General features: G+C 45.5%; 1 protein-coding gene across 10 annotated transcripts in view; it reads right to left on the reverse strand.

Moving 5' to 3' along the window:
* ZMYM4 (zinc finger MYM-type containing 4) overlaps positions 1–22838 on the reverse strand; it is a 1418124-nt gene that overhangs the window by 496688 nt on the left and 898598 nt on the right. The window lies entirely within an intron of this gene.

Here is a 22838-nt window from a genome sequence, read left to right on the forward strand (position 1 = left end):
ATTTTAGTAGTTTGAAAATGTGTTCTTAATACAGCCTGGCCCACAGTAGCTTGTTGCTTTGCTTGCACATCTACACAGTAGTGTTTAGTGAAAGTATGCGGTGTAGACCAAGTTAATGCTTTGCAGATGTAATCTAGGGAAATGTTCCCTAAGAATGCCATAGAAGCCCCTAGTTTGCGTGTTGAATGAGCTCTAGGGGGAAAGGTTAATGTGCGTTTAGCTTTAAGATAGCATATTTGGATGTATTTAACAATCCATCTTGCAATTCCTGTTTTTGAAATGGGATTGCCTTTGTGAGGTGGGGAGAAAGCTACAAAAACTTGGTTTGCGTTTCTAAAACATTTAGTTCTTTCGATGTAGTATAGTATCACTCTTTTAACGTCTAGCGTGTGGAGAGCGCATTCTGCTACTGAGTCTGATTGAGGGAAATATACTGGAATTTCAACCGACTGGTTAAGGTGAAAGGCAGATACCACTTTAGGCAGAAATTTTGGATTAGACCTAAGAACCACTTTACTATGGTATATTTGTAAAATGTTTCTTGTATGGTTAATTCCTGGACTTCACTAACTCTCCTAAGTGATGTGATAGCTACCAGGAAGGCTACTTTCCAAGTAAGGAACTGTAACTCGCATTTGTGCAGAGGTTCAAATGGGGGACCCATGAGTCTGGTAAGAACTATTTTGAGATTCCATACAGGAGGCGGTGGAACTCTAGGTGGAATTACTCTTAAGTCCTTCCATAAACACTTTGATAGCGGGTAATCTAAACAAGGACAAATGTCTGTTTTGGAAGTAAGCAGCAATTGCAGCAAGATGTAACAGTATAGATGTATATGCTAGGTTACATTGTTAAAGATGCAAAAGATAACAGATAATATTTTGGATGGAAGCATCGAGTGGATCGATTTTGTTATTTGTACAATAAATGGCAATTCGCTTACACTTTGCTGCGTAGCATGCTCTAGCAGTAGGACGTCTAGCCTCTTTAATGATGTTCATGCAGTCTGGCGGGAGATTAAGGTAGACAAACTCTAGGACTTCAGGAGCCAGATCGCAAGATTGAGTTGATTGGGATCTGGGTGCCTTATCTCTTCATTGTGCTGAGTGAGATTTTTGGGGGAGAGGTGCAGCTTTTGATGAGGCACTACTTAAAGTTCCAAAAGGGTTGTGAATCATGGTTGGCATGCCCATGTTGAAGCAACTAGTATAATTGTGAGGGAGTGTTGTTTGAGCTTCCGAACCAGTAACGGAATGAGCGGGAGAGGCGGAAAAGCGTATGGAAATCTGCCTGTCCAGTTCATCAATAGCGCATTGCCTTTGGACAATGGGTGTGGATACCTGGAGGCGAAGCTTGGGCAATTTGCGTTTGTGTGTGGCGAACAAATCTATGCCTCGATGACCCCACATGTGAAAGAATGGAAGAAGCACTTGAGGATGAAGTTCCCATTCGTGGATTTGCTGTGCTTGACGACTGAGCAGATCCGCGATGTGATTGTTTACTCCTGGTAGATGTTCTGCGAGGAGGTAAATGTTTTCAGGGATGGCCCATCTCCATATGCTTTGCGCTAGTTGTGAAAGCTGAAGAGTGTGTCCCCTCCTGTTTTTGTATGTAATACATTGCTGTCATGTTGTCTGTACGGATCAAGACAGCTTTGCCTACTAGCAAGAGTTGAAAAGTCTTTAGTGCTAGAAAGGATGCCAGGAACTCTAGGTGATTTATGTGGAGTTGTTTCTGTTGATCGATCCATATACCCTGTACGGTACAGTTTTGGACATCAGCTCCCGAGCCGGAGAGCGATGCGTCTGTGGTTAGCACTATCTGTGGAACCGGGTCCATAAACGACCACCCTTTGGATAGGTTGTGTGTGTTCCACCACTGCAGAGAGCGATGCGTGCGGCTGTCCACCAACACCAGATCAGTTAACTGACCTTGAGCTTGGTTCCACTGATGTGCTAAACATTCTTGTAAGGGACGCATCTGAAGTCTTACATAGGGAACGATGAGGATGCAAGAGGCCATCATCCCTATTAGTGGCATTAAAAACTCTCGCTGGAAAGGAATGTGTTGAGGTTGAAATATGAGCCTGCATACTTGCTATCCTAACTGGATTGGATTATGCAAGGACTTTTGAGGTATTTATTGTGGCATTTAGATACTGAAGCAGGTGGGACGGTTAAAGGTGTGACTTGGGTAGGTTTATTGTGAATCTCAAGTCGTGGAGCAGCTGGATTGTTCTGTGTATTGTACACAGTGTGTACGTGACTTGGCTTTTATGAGCCAGTCGTCGAGATAAGGAAGCACGTGAATGTGTTGTCTGCGCAAATGAGCTGCGACTACTGCGAGACATTTTGTGAAGACTCGGAGTGCTGTAGTCACTCCGAATGGGAGGACTTTGAGTTGATAATGCTGTCCGTCCACTACAGACCGTAGATATTTTCTGTGAGCGGGGTGAAGGGGAATATGAAAATAGGCATCCTTGAGGTCTAGAGTGGCAAGGAAATAGCCCTGTTGGAGCAGTGGGAGAACCTGTGGGAGTGATCATGTGTAAGTGGTCCGACTGTATGTAGAGATTTAACTGTCGGAGGTCTAGTATCGGTCTGTGAGTATCGTCCTTCGTTGGGATTAGAATGTAAAGGGAGTAAACCCCTGTTCCTTGATGAGGTAACGGAACCGGTTCTATTGCTCGTTTTTGTAATAAGGAGAGAACCTCTTGTTTTAACAGTGTCAGATGTTCTGTAGACATTGGACGTTGTTTGGGGGATTTGAATGGGGGAGTTGAAGTGAGTTCCAGGCAGTAACCATACGGGTTTATTTGTCTTACTCATTTGTCTGTGGTGATGGAATTCCAGACAGGTAGGAGCTGTGATAGTCTTCCCCCGACTGGAGTGGAATGGTCATGGGGAAATGGATGGAAGTCCCTGTTTTGTAGTAGGAGAGGTGGGGGTGTTATTACTGGGGCCTCTACCCTTGTTGTTGTTGCCTCTATAACCTCCTCTGAAATAACCTCTGTTAGGGAAGGTTTAAGAAGTGTTTTTGTAGGAGGATGAGGTGTTGTCCTTTCCAATAGTTTTAGAGGCGCCCCTATAAAAGGAGCGACAAAAAAAAACCTCGAGTGGTTGTTGCCTGTAGGGTTCCCATGGACTTAGCGGTTTCTGAGTCCTTTATTTTTTCCAAAGATGTGTCTACAGTGGGTCCAAATAAGGGTTCTTGATCAAAGGGTTGATTAAAAATTGTGGACTGCACATCCTGTTTAAACCCAGATATGCATAGCCATGCGTGTCTGTGTAGCAACGCTTGTGTTAACTGCATGAGACGCTGTGTCGGCTGCATCAAGAGCACACTTTATAGAAGTGTTTGTAATTAATTTTCCCTCTTGTATGAGGTCATTAGCCTTAGCCCTATACTGATCGGGAAGATGTTGTATGAGCTTTTCAACCTCATCGTAATGAGCCCTATCATACCTGGCCAGTAACGCTTGGGTATTGGCAATGCACCGGTGATTCGCTGCTTGTGAGGCAATGCGTTTGCCAGATGCATCTAGAAATTTAAACTACTTATCTGGAGGTGGGGCGTCCCCTGATTGGGAATTTGCTTGTTTACGTGCATTTGACACAACCAAGGAATCTAGAGGGAGCTGTGCTTAAATGTAAGCTGGATAGTTGGGAGCTGGTTTGTATTTTTTCTCAATCATAGGGTTGAGAACTCTAGCCCTAAAGGGATCTTTAAAAACTTCAGGTGCATGTTTGATGATACCTTTTAACATAGGTAAAATGCTTGTTGATTTTTGTGACTGTGTGAAAGTCTCTAACAAAACATCTTCCTCCTGTGGGCCTAAGTGTAATTCTACCCCATGATATTGTGCAGCTCTATTTATGAGCTATGCAAAACCTATGTTGTCATCTGGGGGGATGGCCTGGATGGGTAGGGGTCTGGATCGGGGAGATCTGGGACATCTGGTGATTATTATAATCCTCCCAAGGATCAGGTGGTGGGAGAGTAGTGTCATCATTATCCTCTTGTGGGTTTTCAATTCATTGGAGAGAGTGCTGGAGAAAGTGGTGTTGAGGGGATAATTGGAGTAGAGAAGGGTCTGGCTGGAGAAGTTTCCATGTCTTTATTCTTTAAGGGTACCTTGGGTTCTTCTGGGGAGTCCAAAGGTCTCTTTTTAGATAGAATTGTCTTGATATGGCCAGTTTTAGGGTCAATGTGAAGGGTTTTTTGTTTAGGATCCACTGGATCTAGTTGAAAAAGGTATTTTAATACAGTATCCTTGTTCGGTACCGATGATTTTGGTTGTTATGGTTTTGATTCCGAAGCTTCAGGAGAGGTCTTAGTGTCCTTTTGCTTTGGAGGAACTGACGAGTCAGAGGATTTTTTTGGCTCTGAAGATTTATGGTCTTTTTTCGGCTCCAAGGATTTGCTCTTTCAGCTATGAAGATTTTTACTCTGGTTTCGGCTCTGAGAGTTTATCTTGATGGTGTTTCGGTGCTGAATGTTTGGGTTGTGGTAGCGGGGATAGTAGTTCTGTACCGATGCGTGGCAAGCTCGGTTCCGAGTCGCCTGAAGGCTTGCCCTAGGACTTCGGAGCCGAGCCCGAAGGCGGGCGTCAGAAGTTTTGTCACGGTGTCGACCTGAGCCGGAAGGCGAAGTTGTTACCCGAGCCTTATGTTTTTGAGAAGAGGTTTGGGGTGTCGATGTCGGTACTCACAGTTCGTTGACCTGGAGTAACGGTCTGATCTTCAGTCTCTGATTCATCGGCTTCAGAGACGCTGATGTCTTCATTGTCCGGTTCTTGTTCCTCTAGAGCAGTGGTTCCCAAACTTTTGACTCCTGAGGACCCCCATTGAGTCACCACTGGAAGCCGGGGACCCCCAAGCAATTTGTAAGATTTAAATTTCAAACATTAATACAGTAATTTCGAAAAAAATTAACACACTTGTGCACACAAAACAAATACTCGAATTGCTAATGATTTTAGGTGCATATTTACAAACCCCTATCACCATGGGACCATCACTTTTTAAGACGTTCCTGTGGCGATAGGGGCTTCGCCTTATTTACAAGGCAGAGTTAAGCCACTTAACGTGGCTTAACGCTGCCTTGTAAATAAGACCCCCTTTCACCCAATGCTTAGCGTGAAAAGGGTGGGCAGTGGGTGTTGCGGTGGGTGTTTCCCCTGCAACACTCATTGATTTTGACGCGGCCCCCTCTTTACAAGAGCACCGTAAATGGGAGGCAGCGCCAAAATTAAGACCAGGGAAAACCTGGTCTTAACTTGGCGAAACAAGGAGAAATGCTTCATTTCTCCTTGTTTTTGCAAAACGCCTTGGATTGTTTATGTTCAGCAAGGTGACCCTTCATGCACATCAACAATCTTTTTTAAAAAAAATTACATTTTGTAACTTCCATATGTGCTGCAGTAAGCAGCACACATAGAAGTGACAAAATGACATTTCAAGATTTTTTATGTGCAGGAAGGGGGACCTTCCAGAACACAAACAATCTTCCCCTGTTAAGTGTAGCACCAGCGCAGGGGAAACGCAGGGCTGCACCATATTCTTGTAAATATGGGGCAATCCAGCATTTCTGAAGTGGCGGAGTGTGTTGTTAAGCCAAGGAGGCTAACAACACTCTCCGCCACTTCTGTTGTATTTTATATTGAAAGAATTTGCAAGAAAACGAAAAAAGTTAATGAGAAGGTTGGTGCTGCATCTCCGTGACTAACTTTTCAATGGTTGGTTTTATTTTGCAGTACGAGGCTCCTGCTCCTGCCAGGGCCAGACTGGAAATCCAAAGCAGCCCTGGCAAATGATTTCAGACCAGTCCCCATACGGTGCACACCAAGTGCAGTGAGTGAGTCTGACCACTACAAAGGGGGCTTTGGGAGGCTCTTCCCCAAAACATTTAGGAAACAATGGTGCAGTCTACAACACACGTATCATTATATATTGAATTGTATTAGCTTTTAAAGAATAGTAAATGAAGACATGACTGTGCACCAGAAGACGACAATCTTTCTGGGGGGTCTTAATTAATTCCCCCACTATCACCATCCAACAGTGCTTCTCATCTCCCCATAGCCCCTCCGTCAGCTGTATTTCATTTTTTATAGCACCTCTCATACCATTGTAGGATGTCAGAGCACTTTACATCACACACATATAGAGACAGTGAATCATACGTGTAAATCTGTGTATAGAAAATGTTACATAAGGCAAAGGGGACTACAAGGTGTAGAATTTACATGTTATTCATACTGGTAGGCATTTTTAAAGAACATAACACAGTGGTTAGCATTGACTTTAACAATACAAATGTATTTCCACCCAAATAAACCTTTTTAGCAGCATCAGGATAATCAAAGACTGGGAAAAAACATAAGTCACTAACTTGTACCTTGCAGTTTGCAAGCAGCTGTTTGATGATAGATTATAGGTCACTGTGCTAGATTAGGATTGTTACTTTTGAACTGCACAGTGACAAAAGAATCTCTCTGACAAAAGCAGTAACCCACTGACCTATGCATATAAAATACTGTTTTTTAAAATGCATGGTACACATTCTTTGCAGTAGGTATATTAACCCTCTGTGCTACATTAGATAAGTCAAAGCTGCCACTGGACAAAACACTCATCTCTCTGCAGAAGGGACATTAATCACTGGTGTTATCTTGACACTTTTATTGTTCTTTGAAAACTGCTAATTAAACAAGATACTTTGCAGTGCTTTCAAGACTGCTGCCTGCGGACCCCCTAGGAATGTGTCAGGGACCCCTGGGGGTCCGCGGACCACAGTTTGGGAAACACTGCTCTAGAGCATCGGCCCTGCATCAAAGATGTCGTCCGGCCCTGAGGTAGTGGATCAAGACATTACGTGACGTCGAGTCCAGCGATCACGTATGGTTTTCTTCGATCGGATTGAAGAGCAGGCCGGGCTATCTTGGTCCTCGTGTTCTGGAGAGAGGCAAAGGTTACAGACCTCATGGGGATCAGTGTATGGGAATTTGGCACCATACAGAGAGCATTTTTTGAATGCACTTATTTCCATTAGCTGTAGGGCCTGACAGTGCGGATAGGCCCAACGGCCCGTGACAAACGTAACCGAAGGTGTTGAGATTTGTGTTGGAACCGCGTCGAGGAGCGCGATTGAAAAACAATACCGTCTAGCGGTGAAGGGTTGCGCGTTGAAGGGGAATCGAATACGACACTGACCCGCAGCGGAGCCGTTTACATCCGAACCCGATGGCGGAAAAAAACAATCTGAAGATGGAGTCGATGCCCATGCGCACTATCATCATCAGGAGGAGTCACCTATCTCGTGACTACAAAGACTTCTTCCACAAAAACAAAGTGCAAACATCCAAGCCCAACACCAGATGGCGGTCTTTGCTAAAGTATACAATCTACAGCTCAGTTGCCTCGAACAAATAGTTTGCTACACAAAAGATCTTTTATAGTCAGAGCTGAGGTCTTTACATTGTGAAATCTGCCATGCTTATCGACCATTTTTCTCATAGGTTATCAAATGTGAGGCTCTGACTGAGCAAATCAGCACCTTTAAATGTCTACTTAAGGATCAAGCATTTTCCTCTCTAATGTGCCATTCAACACTAAAAGGTCTTATTTATTTTTCAATATTTACCTTTTCCCTTAGCAGATTTTTAGGCCTTTTTCTTGAACTTTCTTTCCAATGAACCCGATAATCTTGCAACTCATCATGTTCCTTATCTAACATCTTTGCAGTTTTACTTCCTGTGTCAAAGTTATCAACGTCTGGATAAGCATAAACGTTTTCAAATTAAAATTGTATATGGGTCAAAAGTCCTTGTATGTTTGTCAAAACTGGCGGCACCAAACATCGGTCCTTCTAAAATGCAAATGACTGATAATCAAATTAGTCTACACAAGTGTGGAGCTGCCCCACCCGCCGTGCATATGGACTCATCTCACCTCTGAAAACCTAACATGGCAGAAATTATGTGGCAATAGCCCAAGCAATGAATGGGATGCCAATGCTACATTCGATCCATTGAAAGCCATTGAAACTGTGGCTGTTCTGTCCCACTCCTTTCATGCTGTGATGAAATCTTGGAAGCTATCATCCCTCTTGGGACAAAAGTGCACCACTGTCATATTCCACAGCCATGTATTAGCTCCCAGTGCAGGGTGGAGGTTGATTGTGATCTACTGAGGGAATGCTTCATGAGTTTGCTTTAAGGCAAGAACTAATAGAGGGCCCATCTGAGTCAATAGTGCTTTTGAAGTGTTTAGGAAATCCTATATTGCTGGCCACAGGTCTTTCCTGTTTACAACTTGCACCTAAGCAAGCTTTCTATGCCCATGAAGACCTGGAGCAGGCAAAGTCTTAACTAGATAACATATCAGGACAACACCCTGGTACACTTTACAAGAGTGCCCCTTGTGGTTCCAAGCCCACAGATGGTGATTGCGACCATCATAGCTAAAAGAACCAAACAGCAACCCCTTACACAAGAGAGATATCCAGGGATTCCCCGATGACCGGGGACAAGCTTGTCTTCAGAGCAGGTAATAGTGGTGAAAGATATGACAAAATATTTTAAGGAATTTAAGAAATACACCACATTGGTGAAAATAAGTGCCAATGCGGATAACTTCACTTGTCTGCTAGGTGAATTAAGCAGACTTCGAAAAATCTAAATATGTTACCAGACCTACAGATCGAGTGACTTGATAATCTACTTAACCATACTGTAATGCACCTCACAAACAAATCTTAAATTCTGTGCTCCTCAGCAAATATTATATTTCACCAACTCGCCATTTTCTTTATAATCACATATGACAGCACCTTAAATAGAGGTACTAGGTGTTGAAGGGGTGTAATTTGACATTGGATTTCTCCTACTGGAGCCAGTTGCGGTCAAGGGGAGCCATTGCATTTACCCTGCAGGCGTTGTCGTGGAATCCTGGAGGATCAAGCCAATACTGGACTTGTACTCAGGATCGCTGGGGAAAATTTTCTGGACCAGTGGGCCACTTGGACTCGGGCCGGTGTCGTCGGATGCAGAGTGGTCAGGGATTTCGTCCTCTCTAGTCGTAGGTTGGCCAGGATTAAGGTTCAGGGGTGCCCCAAATTACTGAATTTAGGGGTGTTAGGGGGGCTGGAAGGTAGTAACCAATGGTCTACCTACCTTTAGGGGGACTACACCCTTTGTATGGCCACTCCCTTTGGGGAGGGAGCATACTCAATCCTATCGGCTGAAATCCTCCAAAACAAAAGGGAAGATTTTCAAAGGAAGGGATGACTTCAGATCAGGACACCTTTAGGGTTGTCATTGCTGAGAGGAGAACACACCTCTCCTGCTTACTAATTTTCCCCGCTGACCTAGCAGCCAAAAGTGGGGCTTGGTCAAGGGAGGCAGGCATCTCAACTAGCTGGAGAGGCCATGGATAACAAAGGGCAGGAGGAATCTTTTGAGGCCCACAGCCCTTCAATGCTGTTCCTGCTTGTGGGTGTGTGTGAAGCACCTCCACCCAGAGCAGGCTTTGTTTCTGACCCACAAGAGCACAAGGTTCCCACCTCAGGGGGGCAGAGTCATGTCTAGAAACAGGCAGGCTGGTGCAGACTAGTCAGGAACACTAGTAGTTTTGTAGGTTTTTCAGGGGGCATCTCTGAGGTGTCCTCTGAGTGCATTTATTAATGAATCCATATCTCTACGTTGAACTGGGCCTTGAGCTAGTGTAGGATCAAATTGATTTGGAATACAACTGAACTGGAATTTACTAGATCAATTGTACTGGATTGTCTCTCTCACATGGATGTTAATATACAGATGTGAATACTATTCCATGGATTAAGTAATTCAAGTGTATGTTTCAGGAGTTGGGTCTGATTGAATTTTTCAATAACCCCACTGATAGGCCCCATCAAGGCAAAGTTATTATCCAAACCGCTTTCATAACTAGAGGAAATTTACTGCACTTGCATGTGTTGAATTGGCATAAATGAGTAAGTTAGATGTAACCATTGTGTTTTTAAATAATCCCTGCTTTTATCTTGCATATCTGATGAATCCTAAACAGATTCTATCGGACTATATTTTGCCTGTCCTGGGTTAATTTTCTGGTGTCATTCCCACAGCAATGTAGTTGGTCTAATGCCCTATGCTCATGTGATAACTTCACAGCACAGAGCACTTTACTCTATTTTGTCCTTTGTATAAGTCAGTAAGAGTTAAAAATGTACTTCTAATGTTAAAGTCTCTCAGATCCTGTTCTTATACAGAAGGGTATAGTTTTTTTCTCTTTGGACTTAATGGGTGGCTGCTGAGCAGTTCTACATTTTATAAGAGGAGCAATTGCATTAGTAATTAAATATGGCTAAGTGGGTTGATCTATTCTGTATGTGTTTGTCCAAAATTGTAATGAACAAATCAGGCTGCTGTTATTTTAATATTTATTGTGAAGACTCCTGTTGATTCTTAAATGTGTTTTAATGATGCATTTTTGAATTGTGTGCTTTTATGATTTTAGATTGAACAAAGCTTGTTTGACTGATTCCATCCATCACTGGCACCAGAGTGGGCTCATTATTTAGAGATGTTTGGTACCAAACATGTTGGGATCCGGTGAATCATGGAGTTGTGGAACTCTTATTGACAAGCTCCCAACCCATGTACTCAGTATGGCTTCACTATGCACTTATGATGTCTAAGAATGGACTTAGACACTGTAGGGGCAAATCTGCTCAAGATGTTATGCCCTCACAAGAGGTATAGTGCACCCTGCCTTAGGGCAGTAGAGCCTGATGTATGGATGACTTACCTATGCCTCTTATAGTGCTGGCAGGCCTGGCACACAGGGATGTGTGCCAGGTCGACTTCACTTTTAGCTGCACCAAAACATGCAGGGGTGTGTGTGTGTGTGTGTGTGTGTGTGTGTGTGTGTGTGTCTGTGTGTGTGTCTGTGTGTGTGTGTGTGTGTCTGTGTGTGTATGTCTGTGTGTGTGTATGTCTGTGTGTGTGTGTGTGTCTGTGTGTGTGTGTGTGTGTCTGTGTGTGTGTGTGTGTCTGTGTGTGTGTGTGGGTCTGTGTCTGTGTGTGTGTGTGTGTCTGTGTGTGTGTGTCTGTGTGTGTGTGTCTGTGTGTGTGTGTCTGTGTGTGTGTGTGTGTGTGTGTCTGTGTGTGTGTGTGTGTCTGTGTGTGTCTGTGTGTGTGTCTGTGTGTGTGTCTGTGTGTGTCTGTGTGTGTGTCTGTGTGTGTCTGTGTGTGTGTCTGTGTGTGTGTCTGTGTGTGTGTCTGTGTGTGTGTCTGTGTGTGTGTCTGTGTGTGTGTGTGTGTGTGTGTGTGTGTGTGTGTGTGTGTGTGTGTTTGTGTGTGTGTTTGTGTGTGTGTGTGTCTCTTAGGGTGGCATAATACAAGCTGCAGACCCTCTAGTTACAATGCCCTTGGAACCACTGGTACGTTTTACAAGAGACTTGTGTGTGGGCAAGAGGTGTCCCAATTGTGGAAACAATGGTACAGTTTTTGGAAAGAACACAGGCACTGGGAACCAAGTTAGCAGGAACCCAATGCACATTCAGTCAAAGATGCATCATAGACCAAACGTGGGGTGCAACCATATAAAAATTGGCACTTCCCTACAATAGGTCACAGTGATGCTCAGATCTCTGGCTATCAGACAATTCTGAATTGTGTGAGCTTCATGAGACAAGGCTCTAGATCGTTTTTCCCCTTGTTAGTTCAAATAATACATTGTTGTCGTGTTGTCCATCTGAATGAGAAAGGATTTCGACTTAAAGGACGGAAGAAAAGCTTTCAGCACTAGATAAACCACTCGTAGCGCTAGGAGACTGATGTGATAAGTAATTTTCTTCTGAGACCGTGATCCCTGGATTTGAGTCTTAAGTGTTTCTCCAGGCCTTACTGTAGAAATGCAAACATGAGCAGGACTATTCAGTGCTTATGACTATCAACAGAGATCCCATGAGAGAGAACAAGTATTAAAGTATTTAAACCGCACGGAAAAAACAAAAGATATCAACACCAATTTATAAAAACAGACTGTTTTTTAAAGAATTTAGACACCAGACTCAAATAGATCCATCGGAGGGGTTAGGGAGATATAGTTTTACAAGCAATGGTAAATCACAGCAATTTCACTCAACCACGAATAAGCCTTGGCAAGGTCAACAAATTGGACACTTAGAAACTTTTTCAAGGAAAACTTAGGTAAGCATCAATGCAGTCGGTTAGAAGTACTTGGGCGACCAACTCTGGTAGGTAGGCAGTCAGGAGGAACCCGCCAGATCCTCACGGACCGTTACCTTCACAGGAGAGGCAGTCTTCAGGCAGTTCCAGCAACTTTATCCAAGTTGTAAAGGATTCCTATGGAGTGGTCCTGATGCAAGGGATGAAGGGTGCAGAAGAAACTCCAAGGATGGTGTGGATGCGAGGCAGTCGACGAGAGTCTTTCTGCAGAGATACCTCAGTCCACAAAGATAGAGAGGGGGTCCTGGCTGTGGGGTCGATGTCCCATGAAGTCCTTTGCCATCTGGCAAAAGTCCGGTAACCACTGGACTACCAGTCACCTGCTGTCATGGTCACAGGCGAATCCTTCCTGGGTCGATAACTCGCATTCGGAGTGTCCCAGCAGCTCCCTGACAGCACTTCCAGGAACAGCAACTCTGGTGCAACTATGTGCATCGGGTCTTGGTCCTCAGAACTGCACGGTGGCAGTCGTAACAGCTTGAAGACCTCTTGTTACCAACTTGACCCAGCAGGCATCTTCAGCTGTTGTGTCCCTGGGCAGCAAACAGGAGGCCCATCAGTTGACCCTTTGAGTCTCTTGGCTTGACTGGGCTCTGGAGATAGCTTCTGCTTGAGCAGGTCATGGCAGGCACAGTCCAATCCTTCGCTAGCCACTAGGTGCAGCAACTGCAGCCTCTTTGCTGGTATTTGGGTGCAGCAGGGCAGTCCTTCGAAGTTGATGAAAATCTAAGGTCCGAGTGCCAGGGGTGCCCCCTTTATGCCCTGAAAGTGCCCTCAGGGCAGGCTGCGGTTGGTTGCCAATGGGACATAAGATCACCACTCACCTGGTGACCACTGCCTATGGAGTGTGGCATCTGGCGATCCCTATATGCATCATTCTGCCCACTCCCAAAATGGCGAGAGCTTTCTCTCGGTTCAGATCTCCCTAGTCTACCCCTCTGGGTTGGCTACCTCACTGCTACCCACCCCCAAGGAAAGTAGTTTGGCAACTGGTTTCCCCTCTCTGCGACTGTGTCAGATTATCTACCTGCCCTGGTGTTTAATATAAAAATTATTTACTTACCTGTAACTATGGTTCTCCAGTATTGGCATCTTTCATAGATTCACATGTTTGAATCCTCGTGGGAGTCCCACTGTATCATTATAAAATCAGTAAATACTATAATCATAGACTACAATGCAAAGCACAGTCACTGCAATTGCCTATCTACAATCTTTTGTAAAAAATAACCAAACTTAAGCAATAACTAATCAGGCAACAGCACCCTGTAGAACTCTCCTAAGATTTTCAAGCACAAGTGTGAAGTAATATGCAAGAGGGAATAAGGGAAGCCTCTTAGGGGAGGAGGGTTAGTCGCACGCGAATCTATGAAAGATACCAATACTGGAGAACCGTAGTTACAGGTAAGTAACTCATTTTCTTCTCCAGTATTGGATCTTCCATAGTTTCACATGCTTGAATCAGAGTAGACAGCACTTGTATATATAAACATTGCAGAGAATAACAATACCCTTAGTGGATGGTGGGTAAATATATATAGCATATCAGCAGAGTAGCATGTAAAAGCAAGAAGCATTATATATCTACATAATGGAAAAAACAAACTGAAAAGGAAACACCTCTAAAAATAGAGGCTTACCTTATTCAAACGGATGACGCAAGACCGCTTGTCCTACTGATGCGTCCCTGCTAGTTGCCAGGTCCAAACATTAATACAGTGTGAAAGTGTGTCTGTTCTTCCATGTTGCGGTTCAGCAGATCTTATCTAACAGGATACCATCGAACATGGCAGCAGAAGAGGAGACCACCATCATGGAATGCGCTTTAGCTTTGATCTTGAGCGGTTTACCTGCTTTATCATGGCAGAGTTGAAAAGTTGTTGCAATCCATTGTGAAATAGTTGTCTTTGTGACTGAAGCACCCAGTTTTTGAGGCCCATATGAGACCAGCAAACGATCCGATTTCCGGATCTGTTCTGTCCGTTGCAAATAAAACTTAAGACATCTTTTGATATCTAGAGAATGAAGAGATTTCTTCACTGGTGTGGATGAATTTCGGAAAAATTTGCGGAGGACAACAGGTTCATTAGGGTGAAACTGGGATGAAACTTTCATAACTTTAGGATTCATTCTGAGTAAAACATGGTCAGTGAAAAGTAGATAGGATTTTTTTTATAGAGAAAGCTTGAATTTCACTCTCTCCTCGCTGAGGTGAGGCGATAGCCAGAAGTAATGCCACTTTCCAAGTAAGAAATCTGAGCTCTACTTTGTGAATAGGCTCAAACAGTGGTTTCATCAGCTGGGAAAGGAGTGTGTTAAGACGCCATTCCGGTGGAGGAGGTCGAATGGGAGACCTCCTCCCCCACCCCGTTGAGGTAATGCATGCCTGTGGTGTTGTCTGTTCGTATGAGGAGAGACGACACTTGTATCTTTGGAAGAAACGACTGAAGAGCTATGAAAATTGCCCTCAATTCTAGGAAGGTGATGTGCATCTTGAAGAGTGACGCACTCTATTTGCTGCACACTTGGAGGTCCTGAAGGTGAGCTCCCCAACCTTCTAATGAAGAATCTGTGGTGAGAATGAAGTTTGGAAGTAGAGAGAGGAATGTCAGCCCACAGAGAGATTGCTGGCAGACTGCCACCAAAGAAGTACTTTTTTCATGGCTGGAGTGATCCAAATAAGGTTGAAGGATCCAGTCACTTGAAGTCATTGCCTGTCCAACTGTTCTTGGTAATGTATCATTCTGAGATGTGTGTGACAGCCCTGTGAGAATGGCTGAAGACATGACGCGAAAGGATTTGAGGAGACGAACAGGAGCAAACTCTTTTTTGGAGAGATTGTGAGCCAACGACCTCATGCTGTTTGCCTTTATGTAGACAAGAATGCCTTGCTTTGAAGGGTGTCTAAAGTTGCTCCGAAAAAAGTTATCCATTGAGAAGGCATGAGAACGGATTTCTTGTAATTAACTATGAGTACCAGAGTGAAACAGTTAACAGTAGATAGATATGGCTTCGGAAGTCTGGTGAAGCGATGGAGCTTGCGCCAACCAGTCGTCAAGATACAGGAAGATTTGCAGACCCCGTAATCTTAGATGTGCTGCTACAGGAGCAAGACATTTGGTGAAAACCAGAGGAGCTGAAGGGGAAGACTTTGAACTGGTATTGAGCGCCTGCCACACTGAAGCAGAGAAAACTGGTGTATGGGATGGATAGGAAGATGGAACTATGCATCCTGCAAATCGATGCGGACCATAAAATCCGAATGGTTGAGCAGTTGCAATATCTCCTATACAGTTACCACCCCAAAGGACTTTTCTGTAGCTATTTATTAAGCTGTCTGAGGTCCAGAACGGGACACCATTCTCTCGACTTTCTTTATAAGAAAAAAAGAGGGAATAGAACTCATTCCCCTTTGAGAGTGTGGAACTCTCTCTAGGCACTATGTCAAGGTTCGAAAAATCATAAAATTTTAATTGACCTGCAGGTCTAGTAACTTGAAAAATCTACTCGACCTAACTAATGTACTTGACCCGTGAACTGGTCTCAACGCGATTGTCACAGTTCACTTTACAAAATCCTCTAACTTCTGTCAGAGAAAGAAGAATACACGTAGGAAGACAAACTGACTTTTAACCCCTGTCTTGAAAGCCGGGCAGATGTGACAAGATAACATTTAAAGGCATCTTTATTGCTCAATCACTTTGTGAGCAATAAAGATGCCTTTAATTCTTATCTGGTCACATTTGCACCAGACAGGTGTCAAAAGTCAGTTTGTCTTCCTACATTCACTTTTCTTTCTGAGACAGAAATGAGAGGATTTTCATCTCTCCAGAAAGGGTGAGTAGGCCCTAAAAATAGATTGTCTTCATTAAATCTGGCTCACCATAGCGAGCAGATTTTTAGAGCCCTGTATGGTATTGTCACTGTTTTCTGACATCTCTGGAATATACAGGCTGGGTCTAGGTTGTCTGGAGTATGTTGCTTTTGGTGGTGCACAAAAAACCTGGTGCTGCTGGTAGGAGTGGCGAAATGACTGGTAAGACTGAGGCTGGCATCTTTGGTAGCAGCCACGAAAGGAATAGGCTCCCAGTCCACTAGCTCAACGAAAGGGAATCTTTCTGTACTGGAGCATTCCCAAGGATCTAGCAGTCTCGGTGTCCATTGAATATGCTACTTACCAGTATGCATCTGTTCTTGGCATGTAGGGCTGCTGACATTCATATCTGTGCATAGATCGCCGCCTAGTGTTGGGTCCGGATGATTGCACATTGTTGTCCTGGAAGAGTCTTCGAAGTATCACGAGATAGGTGGCTCCTCCCCTGGACTACAGTGCGCATGGGCATCCTCTCCATCCTTAGATTGTTTTTCGCCATTGTGGCAGTGATGGAGTAGATACAGTAAGTGATGACCATGCTATACAGTAATTCTGAGTGCTGCAGCCGCTACAGGCGCCGGGGAGGAGGGTGGGCGATATGAATGTCAGCAGCCCTACATGCCAAGAACAGATGCATACTGGTACGTAGCATATTCAGTTCGAGGCATGTGGGCTGCTGAATTCATATCTGTGCATAGATTATATATCAGTCCCTCCATTAGCGGCGGCTGCCCGTGCCAGCTGCAGCAGTCAGAAAAAGAGTTTTGAGAACAGCCTGTCCTACAGCTGCCTGCTGTTTTGAGTGTCCATCTACACAGTAGTGTTTGGTAAATGTATGTATAGTGGACCATGTGGCTGCTCTACATATTTCCTGCAAAGGAATGTTTCCTAGGAAAGCCATGGACGCCCCTAACTTTCGTGTTGAGTGGGCTCGTGGGGGAATCGTTAATGTGCGTTTAGCTTTTTGATAGCAAATTTGAATACATTTAATGATCCATCTGGCTATCCCTGCTTTGGAAATGGCGTTGCCCTTGTGTTGTGGAGAAAAGGCAACAAACAATTGTTTTGTTTTCCTAAAATGCTTTGTTCTGTCTATGTAGTACATGAGGGCCCTCTTTACATCTAGTGTATGGAGCATTCTCTGTGCGACATTTTGTGGATTTGGAAAGAAAACAGGCAGTTCAATAGTCTGATTCATGTGGAACTGCGATATCACTTTAGCCATGAATTGGGGGTTGGTACGTAGTACAACCCTGTTTGCTTGCACCTGTATGAATGGCTCTTGAATGGTTAGTGCCTGGAGTTCACTAACTCTTCTTATCGAAGTGATTGCCACTAAGAAAGCTACTTTCCAGGTGAGGAATTGAATCTCACATGAATGGAGAGGTTCAAAAGGTGGACCCATTAATCTGGTGAGGACCACATTGAGGTTCCACACTGGTGCCGGTGGGTGTCTTGGGGGAATCACTCGTTTGAGTCCCTCTAAGAAGGCTTTGATGGCAGGCACTCTGAATTCAGAGAGGTGCTGCCTGTTTTGAAGATAGGCTGCTATCGCGGTTAAATGTATACGTATGGAGCTGTATGCCAGATTGCATCGGTATAAGTGTAAGAGGTAACAGATGATGTTTTGAATGGATGCGTCCAGCGGGTTAATGTCATTGTTGTTGCAGTAAATGACAAACCTTTTCCATTTAGCCGCATAGCAGGCTCTGGTTGTGGGTCTTCTGGCCTCCTTGATGATATCCATACATTCAGGTGGCAGGTTTAGATAGACAAACTAAGACTTCAGGAGCCAGATTGCCAGGTTCAGCTGTTGCGGATCTGGGTGCTGAATTTCGCCACGGTTCTGAATCAAAAGTGCGGTTGTGATCCGCAGCCTTTGATGCGGCACCACGGAAAGTTCTAGAAAGGTGGTGTACCATGGTTGGCGTGCCCATGTTGGAGCAACTAGGATGAGTGTCAGTGAGTGTTGTCGCAGTTTGCGTGCCACTAGCGGTATTAATGGCGCTGGGGGAAAAGCGTACGCAAATCTGCCGGACCAGTTCATCCATATCGCATTGCCCTGTGACTGCGGATGTGGGAACCTGGCGGCAAAGCTTTGGCATTTTGCGTTTTTGTTTGTGGCGAATAGGTCTATCTCTGGATGACCACACTGTTGGAAGTACGGCTGAAGTACTGACCGATGTTGCTCCCACTCGTGCATCTGGTGGCTGTGTCTGCTGAGCAGATCCACCACCTGGTTGTCCTTGCCCGGGAGGTGTTCCGCCATGAGGAATATGTTCCTCTGAATGGCCCACTTCCACATGCTCTGAGCCAGATGAGACAACTGTGGAGAGTGTGTTCCTCCCTGCTTCTGTATGTAGTACATGGCAGTCATGTTGTCCGTCCGGATCAACACGAATTTGTTGCACAAGTGTACTTTGAATGCCTTCATGGCTAGGAAGATTGCCATCAGTTCCAGAAGGTTGATGTGCATCTTCTTTTGCTGTGTCGTCCATAGTCCCTGCACTGTGTAATTGAGTACATGAGCTCCCCATCCCTGGAGAGAGGCGTCCGCCGTCAGTATTGTTTGTGGAACAGGCTCTTGGAACCGTCGGCCCTTGCAAAGGTTTTGTGGATTCCACCAATGCAGAGAGTTGTATGCCCGACCGCTCACCAACACTAGGTCTGTTAATTGTCCTTGAGCCTGATTCCATTGACGTGCTAAGCACTCCTGAAGCGGGCGCATATGTAGTCTCGCGTGCGGGACTATGAAAATGCAGGAGGCCATCATGCCTATCAACTGCATGAACACTCGCGCTGGAAGGGAGTGTTGAGGTTTGAACTTTGTGATCAGCAGTTGCATGCTGTTGATCCTCACTAAATTTGGCTGAGCTGTGGCTGCCAGAGTGTTTATGGTCGCGCCCAGGTACTGTCGTACGTGTGCGGGTTGAAGATGTGATTTTGGGTAATTTAGTGAGAATCCTAGACTGTGAAGAAGGTGAATGGTGAGGGACATGTGGCTGGCACATTGCTGGGCTGACTTTGCCTGAACAAGCCAGTCGTCCAGGTAAGGGAAGACGTGAATGTGCTGTCTCCGTAGATGTGCAGCCACTGTCGCTAGGCACTTGGTAAAGACCCTGGGTGCCGTTGTTACTCCGAAGGGGAGAACTTTGAACGGATAGTGGTGATCCTGAATAGTGAACTTGAGATATTTTCTGTGCGATGGGTGTATGGGTATGTGGAAATACGCATCTTTCAAATCCAGTGTGGCTAGGAAGTCTCCCTGACTGAGTAGCGGTAGAACCTGCTGTAGGGTGAGCATATGGAAATGCTCTGATAGAATGTAGTGGTTGAGGGGTCTCAGGTCTAGTATAGGTCTGAGAGATCCGTCCTTTTTTGGGATTAAGAAGTACAGAGAGTACACCCCTGTCCCTTGTTGGTTTACGGGCACGATTTCTATTGCACCTTTTTGCAGCATACTTAGTACCTCCTGCTACAATAATGCCAAGTGCTCTACGGACATAGGACGGTGCTTTGGCGGTATGTTGGGTGGAGTGGACGTTAATTCTAGACAGTAAACGTATTGGATAATGTCCCTGACCCACCTGTCTGTGGTGATGGATTTCCAGACTGACAGGAACTGTTGGAGTCTCCCCCCGACAGGTGTTATGTGGTCGGGGGGCAGGGAGAAGGCATCACTGTTTGTTTTTGGGGGAGGACCTGGTGTTGCCGTACCCACGTCCTCTGCCTTTGGTGCTGGATCCACTATATCCACCTCTATTGTTTTTATAATAGTTACTTTGCGTACCCCCTTTATTGTACTGCTGCTGCTGGGACCCCTGACCTTTAGCTGCTCCTCTATTCCCAGGGCGACGAAAGGAGCCACTCCGAAACTGCTGCGACTGCAGAGCCCCCATTGATTTTGCAGTTTTAGTGTCTTTTTTAATTTTTTCGAGGGTAGTGTCAACCTCGGGGCCAAATAAAAAGTCTGGGTTGACCGGTTGATTTAAGATATTGTTCTGAATTTCAGGCTTGAAGCCTGAGATTCTTAACCATGCGTGCCTCCTCAACATCGCCCTTGCTCCAGTGCGCATTTGATGGACGCATTTGTAAGGAGTTGTCCCTCTCTGATAAGGAGCTCTGCTGCCTCTTTGTATTCATCTGGCAAGTGTTGTAGCAGTGATTCTAGTGTGTCGTAGTGTGACCTATCATAACGTGCCAGGAGTGCCTGGGTGTTGGCAATGCGCCAGATGTTTGCCGCTTGCGCTGCTATCCTTTTGCCTGATGTCTCCAGCACTTTGGACTCCTTGTCGTGGGGAGGAGCATCACCCGTTGTTTGTGAATGTGCTCGTTTGCGAGCATTAGTAACCACCATGGAGTCTAATGGTAACTGACCCTTAATGTACATAGGGTCTCCGGGTGCAGGCTTGTATTTTTTTTCGATTCTGGGGTTCAACACCCGTGCCCTGGTTGTTTCTTTAAAAATGTCTTTTGCAGGTTTTAGAACTCCCTTCAACATTGGCAGAGTTTTGACGGTTTTCTCAGAGGAGGCGAATGTGTCCACTAAGAAATCTTCCTCTACAGTGTCAGAATGGAGTTCCACTCCATGATTGGCAGCAGCCCGTTCTATGAGGGCATTAAAGGCAGCAGTGTCTTCTGTGGGAGATGTCTTTATATTATAAAGCTGCGCGTCAGGAGTATTTGGTGCGTTACCCTGGTCGGTGGGGTCATCCCATGCCTGATCTGGGTCTTGCATGTGATCATCAGGATCGATATCCACCGGGTAGGTGGTATCATCCCCTATATAGTCCTTTCCGGCGTCTGCCTCTGAATGCGTAGGAGAAAAAGACGGTGGGTCCTGAAGGAAGGGTTGAAAGGTTTCATGAAGCACTGGTGCGGAACCTGCCGGCAGTTTTTGTTTCAAAGGAATCTTGTATGAGTCCAAACCCTTCTCTGGTGTGATTTTCCGCTTGCGGAGCATCAGCCTACCAGTGTCGGCGTCGATAAAGTGTGCCTGTGAAGGCTCGATATCGATTTGTCCAGTGGATAGTGACTGTGTTTGGTGGACACGTGTCCGAATTTCGAACATTTTCGGTGCCTTGGGCGACGGCAATCCAAATGTGATGTGCGCCGGCGCCGAGTGTGATTTTGCGGCCTTGTGCGTTTCAGGACCCGACGTAGGTTGGAGGGTTGCTCAGTCCCTGATGCGTTGCAACGACGCTGAGACCTGTTGCAAGGTGAACGCAGATGGCGCTTTGGAACCGATAGGCACCTTGGAGGCAGGCGTCGAAGCGGTATCCGACTTATTTCCAGTCTTTGGGTCGTCGATCCGAAGGTAGGTATCGACGGTTCTCGGAGCCGATGATTTGGCAGGCGCCGCACCCTTTGATGTCGACGCATACGGATCGACCACCTTGACCTTGGTGGGTTGGGCCGTAATCTTCGGTGCCATAGGCCGAGTCGCCTTGTGGGGACCGAGGGCCTTCTTCTTTGGCTCGGCGCCGGGACCCGTCGCGGTGAGCTCGGCACCGAAATCTCTTTTGGTGTGTTCGGTGCCGATGACCTGTGCCGGCGTCGAAGGAGTGGCGGGCTTCGAGGCCTTCGATCCGATCGCAACCTGTTTCACTTTCGGTTTCGATGGAACCGGTGCGACGGACGGTTTCGGTTTCACTGAAGGAAATCCAGTCGTTTTCGATATTAATGGCTCCTGTGAAATGTTCGAGGCCGGGCCTTGAGGCGGGGCCAAAGAACCGTGTGACTGATCTTGGGTAAGGCCCGCAGGCGATCCCTCGAGACTCTTCCAGGACAACAATGTGCAATCATCCGGACCCAACACTAGGCGGCGATCTATGCACAGATATGAATTCAGCAGCCCAAATGCCTCGAACCTTAATAGCCTGTAAGGCGCCATGTATTTGCTTTCCGAAAAGCACATCGCCATCAAAAAGCATGTCCAGAATTGTGTTTTATACTTCACGGAGGAATGTAGTGGACCTCAGTCAACTCTGTCGAAGGACGGCCACACCAACAAGCTGAAGAAAAGCAAGGAAAGCTACATCCATAGATGCATCGATGACCCCAGAAGCAGATGTTTCACCCTATAATAATGTTTTCCTTGCCTCTATCCTCTCATCTTCTAGAAGAAGGTCCAAATATGGTGAGTTATTGAACCACATCTGGCTGTCATATCTTTCCTATTTCGCTAGAGCATTAACTGTGCGCCCAGTAGTGCCTGAACTGGTAGTAAACCTTTTGCCTATATGATCCAGTTGTCTACCTCCTTTATCCGGTGGTGCAGTGATAGGTGTCGAAGGATTTTTTCTATATTCCCTGCGTGGCTTGAGTGACCACTGAGTCTGGCGTTGGATGGTTCTTTTTTTACAAAAGAATGTAATTAGTCTTTTGCAGTGACTGCATTGCACTGTAGCCTAAGATTATACTATTTACTGCTTTTATAATGATACAGTGAGACTCCCACTATAATGACGGGGATGATTCAAGCATGTGAATCTATGAAAGATCCAATACTGGAGAACTGCCGTTCAAACGCGGCTTTACCTTTAAAGCCTGCCTTTTGGGTTTAATACTCAAATGGGTTCCTGTAGGAAGGAGGGGACACCTCCCTGGCCCACAATTCCTAATTGTTCTCCTACATGAGTCATTGGCACTTCTCTCCAAGAGGGCAGAAAGCGGTCTAGTGGAGCAGTCTCCATGTGTGCCTGGAAAACA

This window comes from Triturus cristatus, chromosome 3_2 (assembly GCF_964204655.1).
Source record: "Triturus cristatus chromosome 3_2, aTriCri1.1, whole genome shotgun sequence".
NCBI classification, from domain to species: domain Eukaryota; kingdom Metazoa; phylum Chordata; class Amphibia; order Caudata; family Salamandridae; genus Triturus; species Triturus cristatus.